This window comes from Neofelis nebulosa, chromosome 12 (assembly GCF_028018385.1).
Source record: "Neofelis nebulosa isolate mNeoNeb1 chromosome 12, mNeoNeb1.pri, whole genome shotgun sequence".
In the NCBI taxonomy this organism is placed as follows: Eukaryota; Metazoa; Chordata; class Mammalia; order Carnivora; family Felidae; genus Neofelis; species Neofelis nebulosa.
In genome coordinates this window covers 75,716,401-75,731,170 of record NC_080793.1, presented here as the reverse complement: position 1 = coordinate 75,731,170, position 14,770 = coordinate 75,716,401, and the positions used below count along the sequence as shown (strand labels likewise).

The following is a 14,770-nucleotide window of genomic DNA, read 5'->3' as shown; positions in this document are numbered from 1 at the left end:
ACCCATCACGTGGATGGAACTGGAGAGTGTGATGCTAAGTGAAATAAGCCATACAGAGAAAGACAGATACCATATGGTGCCCTATGGATTCTGAGGTGAGCCTGCTCTGTCCCTAGAGGAGAATGGCTAGGGTTGCCAACCCCAGATTCTACTCCTACCACACGGAACGTTGCCCACCAGATATGAAAAATACTTTCGTAGGTTGAGATTCCTGAATGAGTCTAGTGAAGAAGAAGAAAGGGGTAGGAAGAAGGGAAAATCTTCAACTTGGAGGAAAACAGAAGTATAAGTATGATGATAAATGACAGTGGACACTTGGCTTTGATTTGGAGGGTGTTGGGGAGAGAAGGATGGGGATAGTGGCAATTTACAGAGTCCACGCCCATCTGAGGGAAGCAACTTTGCTATGTGGAAATGCAAGAGCAGGTTTCAAATCTTCTTTTTGTCCTAGGGAAGCAGGACACCTGGGTTTGTATGTGAAATCACCTGAGTCGTAAACATTGGAAATGATTTTAAATTTTATTAGAACAACAACAAAAAGGTCTGGGGGCCAGATGAGGACTGGGAGGCACCATACTGTGTCCTCTGATGTGGACAGACTAAAAGCTAGGCCAAGCCACTCACCCCAGGCATGCTTTCTGTTGTACTCCCTTGGTTAGCACCTCCCAGTCTAGAGGAAGTCCCTGGGTTGGTTTACTTCATTAGCTGCCTGGAAGAGAAGGGAAAAAAGAGAAGCCAAAATTACTCTGAGGTCCCAAAAAAAGAAGACGCAAACATTTGCTACAGGCCAGTTGTTATTCTTTTTGTCCTGGAATCGCCTGGGGTGGGAAAATGCAGAGTCTCAGGTCCCCTCTCAATTTACTTAATTAGAATCTCTGGTGGCTGGGTCTGCTGTAGATTTCCATTTTAACAAGCTCCTTGGGTAATTCTTACCCCCACTGAAGTCTGACACCCACTGTTTTGAATTTTTCCACCTTTACTACAGAGGATTCAGTTACCATTGGGTCCATTTGGTCCTGTATCTAAATTTGAGGTCTCCAGTGGGAAGAACAGTAATGGGAAAGAAAGGAAAGCTTTGAGCGCCCCCTAGGGGTTATCTTGTACAGTGAACAGCTTTATCATGATCAGTGATTTTTCAGAGGTGCTAGGAATAGAAATTAAGTAGTATTTTTGAGCCCTTATAGGCATTAAGCATTGTGACTGGCCACTCACATACATTATCTGATTTCAGCCTATGAGGCAGGTACTATTATTACTTGCATTTTGCAAAAGAGGAAATTTACCTGTAAATCCAGTGGCATGGCTGATGACTCCCTCTTCCTCAATATATTTTCTTCACATGGCTTCCAGGACACCATACTCTTTTTCATTTGCCTCCTAGCTCACTGGTTATTCCTTCTCAGTCTTCATGCTAGCACTCTCTCTTCTCCAAGACCTATTAATTTTGGAGCATCCCAAGGATCAGTCCTTGGTTTTCTTCTTTCCCTGTATAATTAATATACAGTGTCAAGTTAGTTTCACATGCACAATGATTCAACAATTCTATACATTGCTCAGGGCTCATCACATGATAAGTATACTCTTAATCCCCTTTATCTATTTCACCTATTTCTCCACCCACCTGCCCTCTGACAACCACCAGTTTGTTCTCTGGATTTAAGAGTCTGGTTTCTTGTTTGCCTCTTTTTTTCTCTGTTCATTTGTTTGTTTCTTAAACTCTACATATTAGTGAAATCATATGATATTTATCCTTCCCTGACTTATTTCACTTAGCATCATACCCTCTAGACCCATCTATGTTGTACATGTCAAGATTTCACTTGTTTTCATAGCTGAGTAATATCCCATTATGCACATACACCACATCTTCTGGGGCACCTAGGTAGCTCAGTTGGTTAAGCATCCCACTTCAGCTTAGGTCATGATCTCACAATTCATGAGTTTGAGCCCCATGTTGGGCTCTGTGCCTGCTTTGGATTCTGTCTCCCTCTCTTTCTGCCCCCCCAACTTGTGTTGTCTCTCTCTTTCTCTCTCAAAAAAAAATAAACATTAAAAAATTTTAAAAAAGCATATTCCAAATCTTCTTTATCCATTCATCTATCAATGTACACTTGAGTTGCTTCCATAATTTGGCTATTATAAAATTGCTTCAATAAAAATTGGGAGTGCATATATCTTTTTGAATTAGTGTTTTTGTTTTCTTTGTGTGAATGCCCGGTAGTGAGAGTACTGGATCATATGGTAATTCTATTTTTAATTTTTTGAGAAACCTCCGTACTGTTTTCCACAGTGGCTGCACCAATCTGCATTCCCACCAACAGTGCATGAGTGTTTCTTTTTTTCCACATCCTTGCCAATTCTTGTTATTTCTTGTGTTGTTGATTTTAGCCATTCTGACAGGTGTGAGGTGATATCTCATTGTGGTTTTGACTTGCATTTCCCTGATGATGAGTGATGTTGAGCATCTTTTCCTGTCCTGGCCATCTGTATGTCTTCCAGACATACAGACATAAGCAGATATAACCAGAACGATCTTCCTAATATGTAATTCAAAATGTATCATTTATCTGCCTAAAATCTTCCCAGGGCTTCCCATTGCACTCAAACAAAATGGCGAAATCCTTAGAATGTCCAACAAGGCCTTCTACAAGTAGGGCCCCATCTCCTCTCTGACCTTACCTCCTGTTACTCCCTCCCTTATCCTGCTCCAGACGCACTGGTCTCCGATGCTATTCCTTACATATTCTTGGCTTGATTTGGCCTGAAGGCCTTCACCCTGGCTCTTTCATCTGCCTCAAACATTCTTCCCTCAGAAGTCTACTTGGGTAACTACGTCACTTCCTACAAATCTTTACTCAAATGTCACCCTCTCAATGTGACCAACCCTGATTCTGCTGTCGGAAATTACGAGCTGTTTTTCTCCCTGCATGCCCAAACCTCTTATCATGCTCCATTTACTCCATAGCGTTATGGCTTGGCAACGTATTACATAATTTAACTCTTTATTATGCTTGTAGTTATTCCCCCCCACCCCCCCCCGACCCCCCGCCCCACACACTAGAACGTAAGCTCCAAGAAGGCAGGGATTTGGGACTGTTTTGTTTACATACAGGTCGCAAACACATAGGTCAGTGCCTGAGATTTAACAGAAATATCTCTTGAGTGAATGAGACATGAAGAGGTTACATACCTAGTCCTAAGTATTCAATACTCCATTTGACAAGTAAAACTGAATAAGAAACAATTCTTTTCTCCTTATAGAGAAACATACAGAAGCTCCATACAGTCTGTTTGGGCATCTTGTATGGAGAGGAGTGCTGAATACCAGCAGCCACAGACCCCTTTAAAGAGGTGACACACAGCAGTGGACTGTGTCTATCACTCACCTCTCTACCACTTGTACCACACGCAGAGCTGGGCACTGTCTTCTTTACCCAATTTATTTAGGGACTGTAATGCTGAGCTACAAGTAGTATTCTTCCCTACCATGAGAAGTAATATACAGTCTGTGGGGTACATTTTTTAATATACTATACAGGTTTATTTTTTAAGTTTATTTATATTTATTTTGAGAGAGTGAGCATGAGTAGGGAAAGGGTGGAGAGAGGGAGAGAGAGAATCCCAAGCAGGCTCCACCCTGTCAGTGCAGAGCCTGATGCAGGGCTCAAACTCATGAACCATGAGATTGTGACCTGAGCCAAAATCAAGAGTTGGACACTTAACTGACCAAGCCACCCAGGCAACCCTACCAAACGGGTTTAAAGATGAATTGCAACTCACAAAAAGAAGCAACGTAAAAAGTCTGTGGAATGAATTTTCACTAAACATGTTACTGAGTCAGGCTGGCTTGCCATCAGCTGTACCTTGATGAGGGATGCAGCAAATGGCTCTTTTCAGGGCGTCCTGAATTGCCAGAACTTCTCTGTAATTCTCACAGAGAAGCAAGCAACAGCTTCCTGTAGTAAGTACCTTAGGCAGCTGTATCAAAAAAAACAGAGACTTCTAAGACTCAGTACCAGAAAATAAAGGGATGGGGGCAAGAAAAACCTCCACACTTCCTGAAACATTTATCCAATTTACTCACACAAATTCCCAGCAATCGGAATCACACCTACAATTCCCGCTCTCACAACTGGACAATTCGCTTCAAAGACAAAAGGCAGCTAGACAGACTGCTTAAAGATGAAAGAAAAGATTCTAGTCTATGTCAACAATTAAATTGTGTCAATGGTGTGTTTTTCGATTGCAGCAGCAAAATCATCTCAAAAGGGTGTGTGTGTGTGTGTGTGTGTGTGTGTGTGTGTGTGTATAATTTCAATCACGGTAACTACCTTTTCCTGTGGGAATAATTTATCCATAAGGAACCACTTCCAAATTTGGCATATTCCATGGTAGCCAGTATCTCCTCCTTCACAGAGGATGCCTGGTGGTCACTGTTATGACAAGGTGGCTTCCTAGCAAATGCACCTGAACTTGTTGACATACTTGCTTCCCTTGACATCCAGGCCACCACACCCTCCAGGTTTTCCTCTCACCTCCCTGCTCACTTTTCAGTCTCATCTCTGCTCCCTCTCATCGCCCTGACTTCTAACCATTGGACTGACTGCCACAGCGTCAAGCGTTGAACTGCTTCTTTACCTTCATTCTCTCTGGTGATGATCTCAGCCAGCCTTCATGATGCCATCTACATGCTGCTGGCTCCTGCCTTTCTACCTCCAGCCCAGAATTCTCTCCTGGATTCTAGACTTTTCTAAGAGAAAGACTTGACTGGCATCTCCACTTGGATACCTAACAGGCATATCAAATCTAACATTCCCCGAACCAAACTCCTGATATCTGACCCCACCCCCACCCAAATCTTTGCTGTCTCAGGAAATGGTAATTCCATTCCTCCAGTTGCTTAATCTAAACTTTGGCCTTCTTTCTTTCTTTCTTTCTTTCTTTCTTTCTTTTTCTTTCTTTCTTTCTTTCTTTTTTCTTTTCTTTTCTTTTCTTTTTTCTTTTCTTTCTTTCATCATGCTCCACATTCAATGTTTCAGCAAATCCCATTGGATCTATATTCAAATTCTATCCAGAATCTAATCTCTTCTCACCACTCTTCTGACACCACCTGGTTGAACTGAAGCCATCAGTATCTGTTTTTTTCTGGATTATTGTGAAGAGTCCCATAGCTGGTTCCCCTGCCTCAACTATTCCCCCTTTTAGAAACTCTTCTGTTTACCAGCCAGTGGTTCTCACAGTGTGGTGCCAGACCAGCAGCACTGGCATCACCTAGGAACTTGCTAGAAATGCAAATTCCCCTGCATCACACCAGACCTACTCAATCAGAAACTCTGGGAATGGACGCAGCAACTGTGTGCTAAGAAGCCATCAGAGGTGGCTGATGCACACTCAGGTTTGAGAAATGATGCTCTACAGAAGTGGTTAGCCAGAATGATCCTTTAAAAATGCAAATCAGGGGGTGCTTGGGTGGCTTGGTCAGTTAAGCATCCAAATTTGGCTCAGGTCATGAAATCGCGGTTCACGGGTTCGAGTTCTGTGTTAGGCCCTGGGCTGAAGCTCAGAGCCTGGAGCCTGCTTCGGCTCCCTCTCTCTCTGCCTCTCCCCACTTGTATGCTCACTCCCTCTCAAAAATAAATAAATAAACTTTAAAAAATGCAAATCAGATCATGGTCCCCTCTCCACTCACAATCCTCCAGTGGCTTTTCTAGCTCCTTTGAGTAGGAGCCTGCCTCCTCCTGATGGCCTGCAGCCACCCTTGTGATCCATTCCCACTCACACCATATGTGTAACCACCTCTCTCTTCTCCCTTTATTCACTGTGTCTCTCTGCTTTGCCTCCAGGCAGAGCCTTTGGACCACTGTTTCCTCTGCCTGGGACACCCTCCCTACTCCATTCTCTCACATAACCATGTGTCCCTCTCCCTCTTTTCCTTCCAGTCTCTGCTCAAATGTCAGCTCATCAGAAGAGTTTTTCCAGCCACCATATTTAAAATTAAAAACCCCACTTCCCATCCCCACTTCTTGTGCTCCTTTCCCCCCTTACTCCACATTATTTCTTCTGCACAGTGCCTGTCACCTTCCAGCATAGAGTATGCTGCACTCGTTTATTTGTTTAATAGTCATTGCACCGAAGAATATACGCTCTATGAGACCGGGATTTGTGTGTATTGTATTCACTGTTGTATCATCAGAGCCTGGAACAATGCTGGCATATGGTAGGGGCTCCATAAGTATTTGTTGACTAAGTGAATAACTAAATGATGGCCAAAGCATTCCTCTGGATAAATGATACATTTCTTGTCATGATACTGCCATTGCTGAAAATATTTTTAGGGCAATAGTCGGGAAGAAGGGAAACCATTTAGGAGGACACTGCTTGCAATAATCCTGAAGAAAGATGACAATGGCTTCAATTTGAACAGGTGGTGCATAGGAGGTGGTCAGAAGTGACTGGCTTCTGGATACAAGTTGAATATAGCACTGATGGACTGAGGTCAATTTATAGGTCACATATGGAAACTAGTCTCAGAATTTAAGAGAGATCACCCCTTTAAAAAAAAGTGAAAAATACAGTAGCTCAGCTTAATTACACACATTATTTACTAATCCCAGAATCATACGACATTTGGCTTTATTGCAGAAATCAAATTTCCCCTTGAAAAGAGAAATGGAGAACCACTGAAGACATTCACAGGCTATGAATGCAGTTTCCTATATGATGAAAGAATACATTGGATTTTCACAGGATACAATCTTATATTTGTGTGATTTAATCCTCACAGCAATCCTTTGAGATCCTTATTATTAACCCCATTTTTCAGATGAAGGAAATAAGGCTCCGGGCAGAGGATTTCAATCCAGGCCAGGTCACACATTTTCTTGATGAGTAAAAGCAATGTGCTGGGAACAAATGCACATGCTGCCTAGAAGAGAACATTTCGGTACGTCTTATCTCTCTTGACTTCATATTCACATTTCATAAGGACAACTTCTCCAGAGGATCAGAGCCCTATAGCAAATATAAAACAGCCAGGATGATGGGGGTCAATTCTGTTTTTCCTGCTGTTCAGGCTGGGAACGAGTCTCCTTTCAATAGCCAAAGCCCTGGGTCAGGTGCCATGGTTCCTCCAGACACTGTTTCCAGCGTCCCCAGGAGAAACCATTGCCATCTTGCCATCGCCATGGGGATTTGATGCTTTCCAGGGCTATGTAGACAGCATTGTCTCAAGACAAGGAACTATTGTTTGGGTAGAAAGAGAGGGTGTTTCTCACTTCAGTGAGAATGGACTTGAATACGGATTCACATTTCAACAATGCCTCCTTTTGTAAAAATGGGTGGGTTTTTATTTATTTATTTTTTTGGCTTATGTGATTTTTTTTTCAGACTCAGATCACTGTTTCTAATGACTATTTCTCCTACAACGTTTCTTAAGAATGTTAGGTATGTGTTCCTGGGTGTTATGCACGCAGGGAGTAAAACTCATGTTGCATATTAACCTGAAGTCTCCTTGCTATCTTGAGCAGACTCTGGGGCAGAGAGGGAGGCTGGGGGCAGGAAGACGTGGGTTCATGGGTGGGAACTGGCACTTACTGAGAGCAGCATCTAATGAGCAGACACTTCAGATACATTATTCCAATTAATCCTCACAATCACCTGAGCAGATATTATCCCCGTTTTCCAAATGAGAAATGTAATTAGGTAACTGGAGCAAAATCACACAGCTGGTGAGACTGGAATCTGGGATCGGTTCCCAGATCTCACTCTAAACCTGTTCTCTTTCCATTTCCTGTTCCAGGCTTCCTTGCTGACCTTTTTAAGCTTTAGTTTTCTCAGATGAGTCACCTGGTGGGAAGAGTATGTGAGATGGTGCTTCTGAACAAATGTCTCCATCATAGCTGCATGTCACATAATAGGTACTTGAAAATAATCAAATTTTCTCCTGTCTTCCTTGTGCATCATCTCATCTTACCTTTCTAATTTCTCTTTCTCTTCTCTCCTATTCTTTCAGCTCCTGCTTTCTTTTCATTTTCGTATCCTTTTCTTCGTAGAAAATCAAAATCTAAAGAACTCATTCCCAGTGGCAACATAAGCTTTAAAAACAATCCCCTAGGAATAAACCAACAAGAACAATGCAAGGTCCATGTGAAGACAACTATAAAATTTTATAGAAGATATAAAAGAAGACCCAAATAAATGGAAAGCTACAGTTTCTGGATGAAAGACTTGATATTATAAAGATGTCAACTTCCCAAATTAATCCATAAATTCAATGCAATCCTAATAAAAATCCCAACAGGAGATTTATTGAATTTGATAAGCTGATTTTAGAGTTCATGTAAAAGAGAAAATGCACAAGAACAAGCAATAAAATTTGAGGAAAAAAAAGAACACTGAGGACTTTTCAGTTATCAAAATATACTAAGTTTATGTTAAACAACGTTGTATCAGTTCAGAATAAAGACATGAAAAATCGAACAGAAAAAGGCAATTCAAAAACAAAGGAACATGCATTTCAAATCAGAGTAAGAAGGATACACTATTCACAAATTATATTGAGAGTGTTGGAAATCCTGAAAAATATTTAATTTAGATGCCAGTATCATATCATAAACACAAAACCAAAATGGATTAAATTCTAAACACTAATTAAAAAAAACAAATCAGAAAGGAACTACATGATATATCAAGTTTTATAATGTTGGAAGAGGCAGTGATAAAGCCTTTCCTAAGAAAGACAAAAATTCCAGGAGCCATTAATAAAAAAGTCTTACTGTGAACAAACTGAAAGATCTGTATAACAAAAAAACCCACAAAAACAAAAACACAAACAAAATAAAAGGTCCCACTGAAAGTCTCTGTAAAATATATAAAACAAAATATAGTATACAAAAGCCATTAAAATCTCCTAAAGTTATTGCAAATATATAAAATACAAAACTGGTTAAAAGAAATAGAGAGACAATTCACATACACAAAAAGAATGATAAAATCTAAAGTTGTTTAATGCCCAGAGTAATAAAGGAAATGCAAAATAAACCACGAGGCACACTTTATAACCAATCAGGGTCTGACACCAGTATTATCAGGTGGAAATGGGCAGTTTCTGTAGAGGCTGTAATAGTGTACATTGATATAAAATTTTTTGGGGCACCTGGGTGGCTCGGTCGGTTAAGCAACCGACTTCGGCTCAGGTCATGATCTCACGGTCCGTGAGTTCAAGCCCCGCGTCGGGCTCTGTGCTGACAGCTCAGAGCCTGGAGCCTGTTTCAGATTCTGTGTCTCCCTCTCTCTCTGCCCCTCCCCTGTTCATGCTCTGTCTCTCTCTGTCTCAAAAATAAATAAACGTTAAAAAAAATTAAAAAAAAAATAAAATTTTTGGATGGCAAATTAGAAATATCTATTAAAATTTAAAGTAAGTACATCCTTGGAATTCTATTTCTAAAAATCTGTTTTTCTGAAATATTCATTCACGTTCAAAAATAAATAAACATAGGGGGAGCCTGGGTGGCTCAGTCAGTTGAGCGTCTAGCTTCGGTTCAGGTCATGATCTCATGGGTCGTGAGTTCAAGCCTCACATCAGGCTTTGTGCTGACAGCTCTGAGCCTGGAGCCTGCTTCGGATTCTGTTTCTCCCTCTCTCTCTACTCCTTCCCCACTTGCGTGTGCTCTCTCTCTCAAAAATAAACATTAGGGGCGCCTGGGTGGCGCAGTCGGTTAAGCGTCCGATTTCAGCCAGGTCACGATCTCGCGGTCCGTGAGTTCGAGCCCCGCGTCAGGCTCTGGGCTGATGGCTCGGAGCCTGGAGCCTGTTTCCGATTCTGTGTCTCCCTCTCTCTCTGCCCCTCCCCTGTTCATGCTCTGTCTCTGTCTGTCCCAAAAATAAATAAAAAACATTAAAAAAAAAATAAAATAAACATTAAATAAATAAATAAATAAATACAGTCATTGCAGCTTTATTTATAATAAGGAACAACTGAAAAGGGCAGAAATTTCCCTCAAGTAGCGAATGGTTGAATGAATTTTGTGCATTTGTATTGTGGAATACTATACGATGAGTGAAAAAAAATGAGGTAAATTTATATTTACTACGTAAGAGTTCCAAGACATATGATCAAGTAAAAAAAGCAAGATGCCAACTGCTTTGGGTGAGGAGGACTTCTTTTCTATTTACTCTTATAACTGCATATTTGTATGCAGTTAGCACATTTTGCTTACGTAAGTAAGAATAAAAGGGATCTTACTTAATAGGATCCAAAAACCACAGCAGTGCCATTACTGCTGTCACGTACCCATAAACCTCACCGGGGCCCACAGGCTGCAAGAGGTCCTGGGCTACACCCTTCCAGGTCAGGGGTTGATTGGTGATACCAAGGTCAAGAGGTTGGAGGCTCAAAAGAACAAAGCTGAAATAATGCTGAACTAGCTAGCACAAGAGGAGAAAGTTCTTCCTCAACACCGTTTACTGGTCCAGCTATCGGCAAGAATCACTTACTTCCCTCTTCTGTTTTGGACTTCATTGGAAGTCCTTTTGTCAAAGGGAACTGCAGTACCCAGGACACGACAATGCCGTATCCATCTTCTATTTCTTGATGAAATCCCTCCTGTCACGGGGGAAACACAGCACCAAGTCTCTCTCTCCTCCTTTCCCTCTGCAAAACCTTCATTCTTGTTTAGCGGAAACATTTAGGGAAAACAAAACAAAACAAAAAACTACTTAAAAACAGATTTTTTGTAACAAAAACATAGGTGCATCTATAAAGGTTATGTATTAGACTTTGCACCAAGAATCATTTTCTCTGGAAAAATTCATTTAGAAAGTGAAAAAGTATCATCATTCAAAACAAGGCCATTATTCTCCTACAATTTTTTGCGTATGTATTCTAATTATTTTGCACTATGTTGCACTATATAAAAATCTTTCTTTTTCCATGTAGGTTTTTCACCTTCTAATCATTTTGCACTGTTTTCATATATTTTTCAGAAGAGTATATTGTTTAGCCTAAGGTTCACAGGATAGCAAGCTAGAACCAAAACTATAAGTGATCACACAAATAAGAAGCAGGTGGGAAAAATTCTGTGCTTATCACTTGAAGAATAACTAAAACACTTGAGCATTTTGAGCAGAATGAACTTTGGTGTGAAAATTAGGAAACCTCAACTCCACTGTTCTGCACCAGTCATTCCATGAGATGTTGGACAAATGTGTGGCCTCTTCAACATTTCACAGATAGACGAGTTTCCTTATCTGTAAATGAACTGGACTGGATAACAATCCATTGATAAGTTGCCTGAGCTCTTACTGTGTGTTCAGAACTAGGCTATGCGCTTTATATATATTATCTTGTTTGATTCCTATCACTGCCATTTGAGATAGAGATTATTCCCTCAATTTTTTAGATGAAGATGATGAGGCTCAGATAGAGTAAATAACTTTATTTCCCTAGGGAATACAACTAAACGTGGGGAGTCTGGATTTGAATCCAGATCTAATTCTGAAGTTTGTATTCTTAAGCTAAGAGCTAATCATAACTTTCACTATATGTTGTTTTAAGGCTACCTTTGCATTATACTTTTACTCCTGATGGGTTGAGGGAGAAGGAGGAGAGATTTGAAATAAGAGGACTTTTAAGATTCCCTTGCTGTTTCAGACAGCGAGTATAACTTAAAGCTTCTTCCATATCTAGAATGTTCAGATGTGGGGGGCAATACATTTCCACACCAGGCTGGAAATTTATAGTTGTGAGGGCATCCTGAAAATTTCCACTAAGATGACAAATGATTTAAGCGGCTGAAGACAGACAAATCTCTCAGCTAAAAAGACACTTCCAGGTCAGCTTCGCTGGCTAGCTTGGATGCTTATGATTCACTTATTGTGCGATAAAGTGGTGGGCTTATGTTTCCAGAGCTAATGATTCAAAAGCTTTCTGTGGTATTAAACTGAGACGCATACAGAAACAAAAGGCAATTAGAAGCAATCAAGCCATTCAGAAATTAAGATTCAATTCTGCATTTGCTAAACTCTTCATGAAGGAAATCAGTAAATTTTTTAAAGCCATGAATATGATACACAAAGAATTAAAAAAGCAATCAATTTAAAAATGTACACATGCTTCCCAGAATGCTTAGGGTATGTAGGACTGAGCCATTTTTCACTTGTCACATTCACATTTATATAGACATGTGCCTGTGAACACTCTCTTGAGTAATATTTCTATTTCAGTTGACAGATGAACGGGTATGTAACTCTTTGAGCTCCAGAAAAATCCTTATGCCCATCTAAGACTAAAAGCCACACTGAACTATTTTTACAAGTACTTCTGGCAAAATGCAGTGAGCAGGCTTCTCTTACTTGGATTTTGGTATAAAAGATGTTTGAAAATCCCTGAAGTCACCTTCAGCTGGTAGATCTTAAGGTTTGTGAGAGTACCATCATACTCAGCCTCTAGGAAACTCTAAAGTGACAAGAAGACAGGAATAGAAATAATTATTTTTTAGGGTACCTGGGTAGCTGTCAGTTAAGTGTCCGACTTCAGCTCAGGTCATGATCTCACGGTTCGTGAGTTTGAGCCCCACATCGGGCCTCTGGTTGACAGCTCAGAGCCTGGAGCCTGCTTCAGATTCTGCGTCCCCCTCTTTCTCTGCCCCTCCCTCACTCAGGCTGTCTCTCTCTCTCTCTCAAAAATGAATAAACATTAAAAAAAAGTTAAAAGAAAAGAAATAATTATTTTTGCATCCAAGCAACTCTTTGGCTTCTTCAGTTAATACTTGCATTTTTCTCAGTGCCAAATTCAGTACCTTTAGAAGATGGAGTAAAGCATTTACGTTTCAGACATCACCCTTCCATTAGTCACTCACGTTTTTTGATTTTCTTCACATGGTCCAGTTTCTATATTTCATCCAAATTTTTCCTGCCCAGCTCCTTTGTACCTGTTGTTACCTATGTCTGAAATACTCCTATATCTCCTCTCCCTTTTCCAGCTGGCTCACATTTTAGGTTTTAGCTTAAATATCACCCTTTGGGAGAGGTTTTCCATACTAACTGCTAAAGCACGACTCCCTCCTGATGCAAAAGAGGCTCAAAATTCACAAATCAATCAATGTGATACTTCACGTCAACAAGAAAAACCACATGATCATTTCAACAAGTGCAGAAAATTACCTGACAAGGTAACAACATCCATTCATGATAAAAACCCTCAACAAAGTAGGTTTAGAGAAAACACACCTCGAAATAATAAAGGCCATTTATGAAAAACCCACACTTACCATCATACTCAATGGGGAAAAAATGAGAGCTTTACCCCAACATCTGGAACAAAACAAGGATGTCCACTCTTACCACTTTTATTCAACATACTACTGGAAGTCCTAGCTACAGCAATCAGACAACAAAAAGAAATAAAAGGTATCTAAATTGGTAAGGAAGAAATAAAACTTTCACTATTTGCAGATAACAAATCCAAAAGATTCCACCAAAAAACTGCTAGAATTGATAAATGAATTCAGTAAAGTCACAGGATACAAAATCAATGCACAGATATCTGGTGCATTTCTATACACTAATAATGAAGCAGCAGAAAGAGAAATTAAGAAAATAATCTCATTTACAATTGTGCCAAAATCAATAAAATTGCCAAGAATAAACTTAACCAAGGCAGTGAAAGACCTCTACTTGGAAAACCAAAAAACACTGATGAAAGAAAGTGAAGATGACACAAACAAATGGAAGGATGTTCCATGCTCATGGATTAGAAAAACAAATATTATTATAATATCCATAGTGCTCAAAGCAATCTACAGATTTAATGCATCCCTATCAAAATACTCAACAGCTGTTTTCACAGAACTAGAACAAACAATCCTAAAATTTGTATGGAACCACAAAAGACCCCAAATAGCCAAAGCAATCTTGAAAAAGAAAAACAAAACTGGAGGTATTACAATCCCAGATTTCAAGATATACTACAAAGCTATAATAACTAAAATAGTATGGTACTGGCATAAAAACAGACACATAGATCAAAAGAACAGGAAAGAACACATAGAAAAAATCCACAGTTATATGGTCAATTCCTCTTTGACAAAGGAAGCAAAAATACGCAATGGGAAAAAAACCATCTTTTCAACAAATGGTGTTGGAAAAACTTGACACCTACATGCAAAAGAATGAAACTAGACCACTTTCCTACACCATACACAAAAATAAACTCAAAATGGATTAAGGACCTAAATGTGAGACCTGAAACTATAAAAATCTTAGAAGAGAGCACCGGCAGGAATTTCTCTGACATAGGCCATAGCAACATCTTTCTAGATATATCTCCTGAGGCAAGGGAAACAAAAGCAAAAACAAACTATTGGGACTACATCAAAATAAAATCTTCTGCACAGCAAAGGAAATAATCAACAAAACTAAAAGACAATCTACTGAATGGGAGAAAATATTTGCAAATGACATCTCTAATAAGGGATTAGTACCCAAAATATATAAAGAATTTATACAACTCAACATCAAGAAAACAAATAACCCAACTAAAAAATAGAAGATAAATACCATATGATCTCAATCATGTGTGGAACTTAAGAAACAAGTAAACAAAGATAAACAAGACAAACCAAAGAACAGACTCTTAACTATAGAGAACAAACTGGTTGTTGCCAGAAGGGAGGTGGGTGGGAGGATGGGTGGAATAGGTGAAGGGGATTTAGAGTGTGCTTATTATGATGAACACCAAGTAATGTATAGAATTGTTGAATCACTATATTGT

General features: G+C 39.8%; 1 long non-coding RNA gene across 1 annotated transcript; it reads right to left on the bottom strand.

The window, feature by feature from the left end:
• Positions 1-505: 505 nt before the first annotated feature.
• Positions 506-12,636, bottom strand: LOC131492037 (uncharacterized). The gene is made up of 4 exons (XR_009251808.1): positions 12,352-12,636; positions 7,973-8,109; positions 1,284-1,485; positions 506-709 (listed from the first exon to the last, which is right to left on the bottom strand). It is a non-coding gene; the product is annotated as an uncharacterized LOC131492037 (long non-coding RNA).
• Between the last annotated feature and the right edge of the window lie 2,134 nt (positions 12,637-14,770).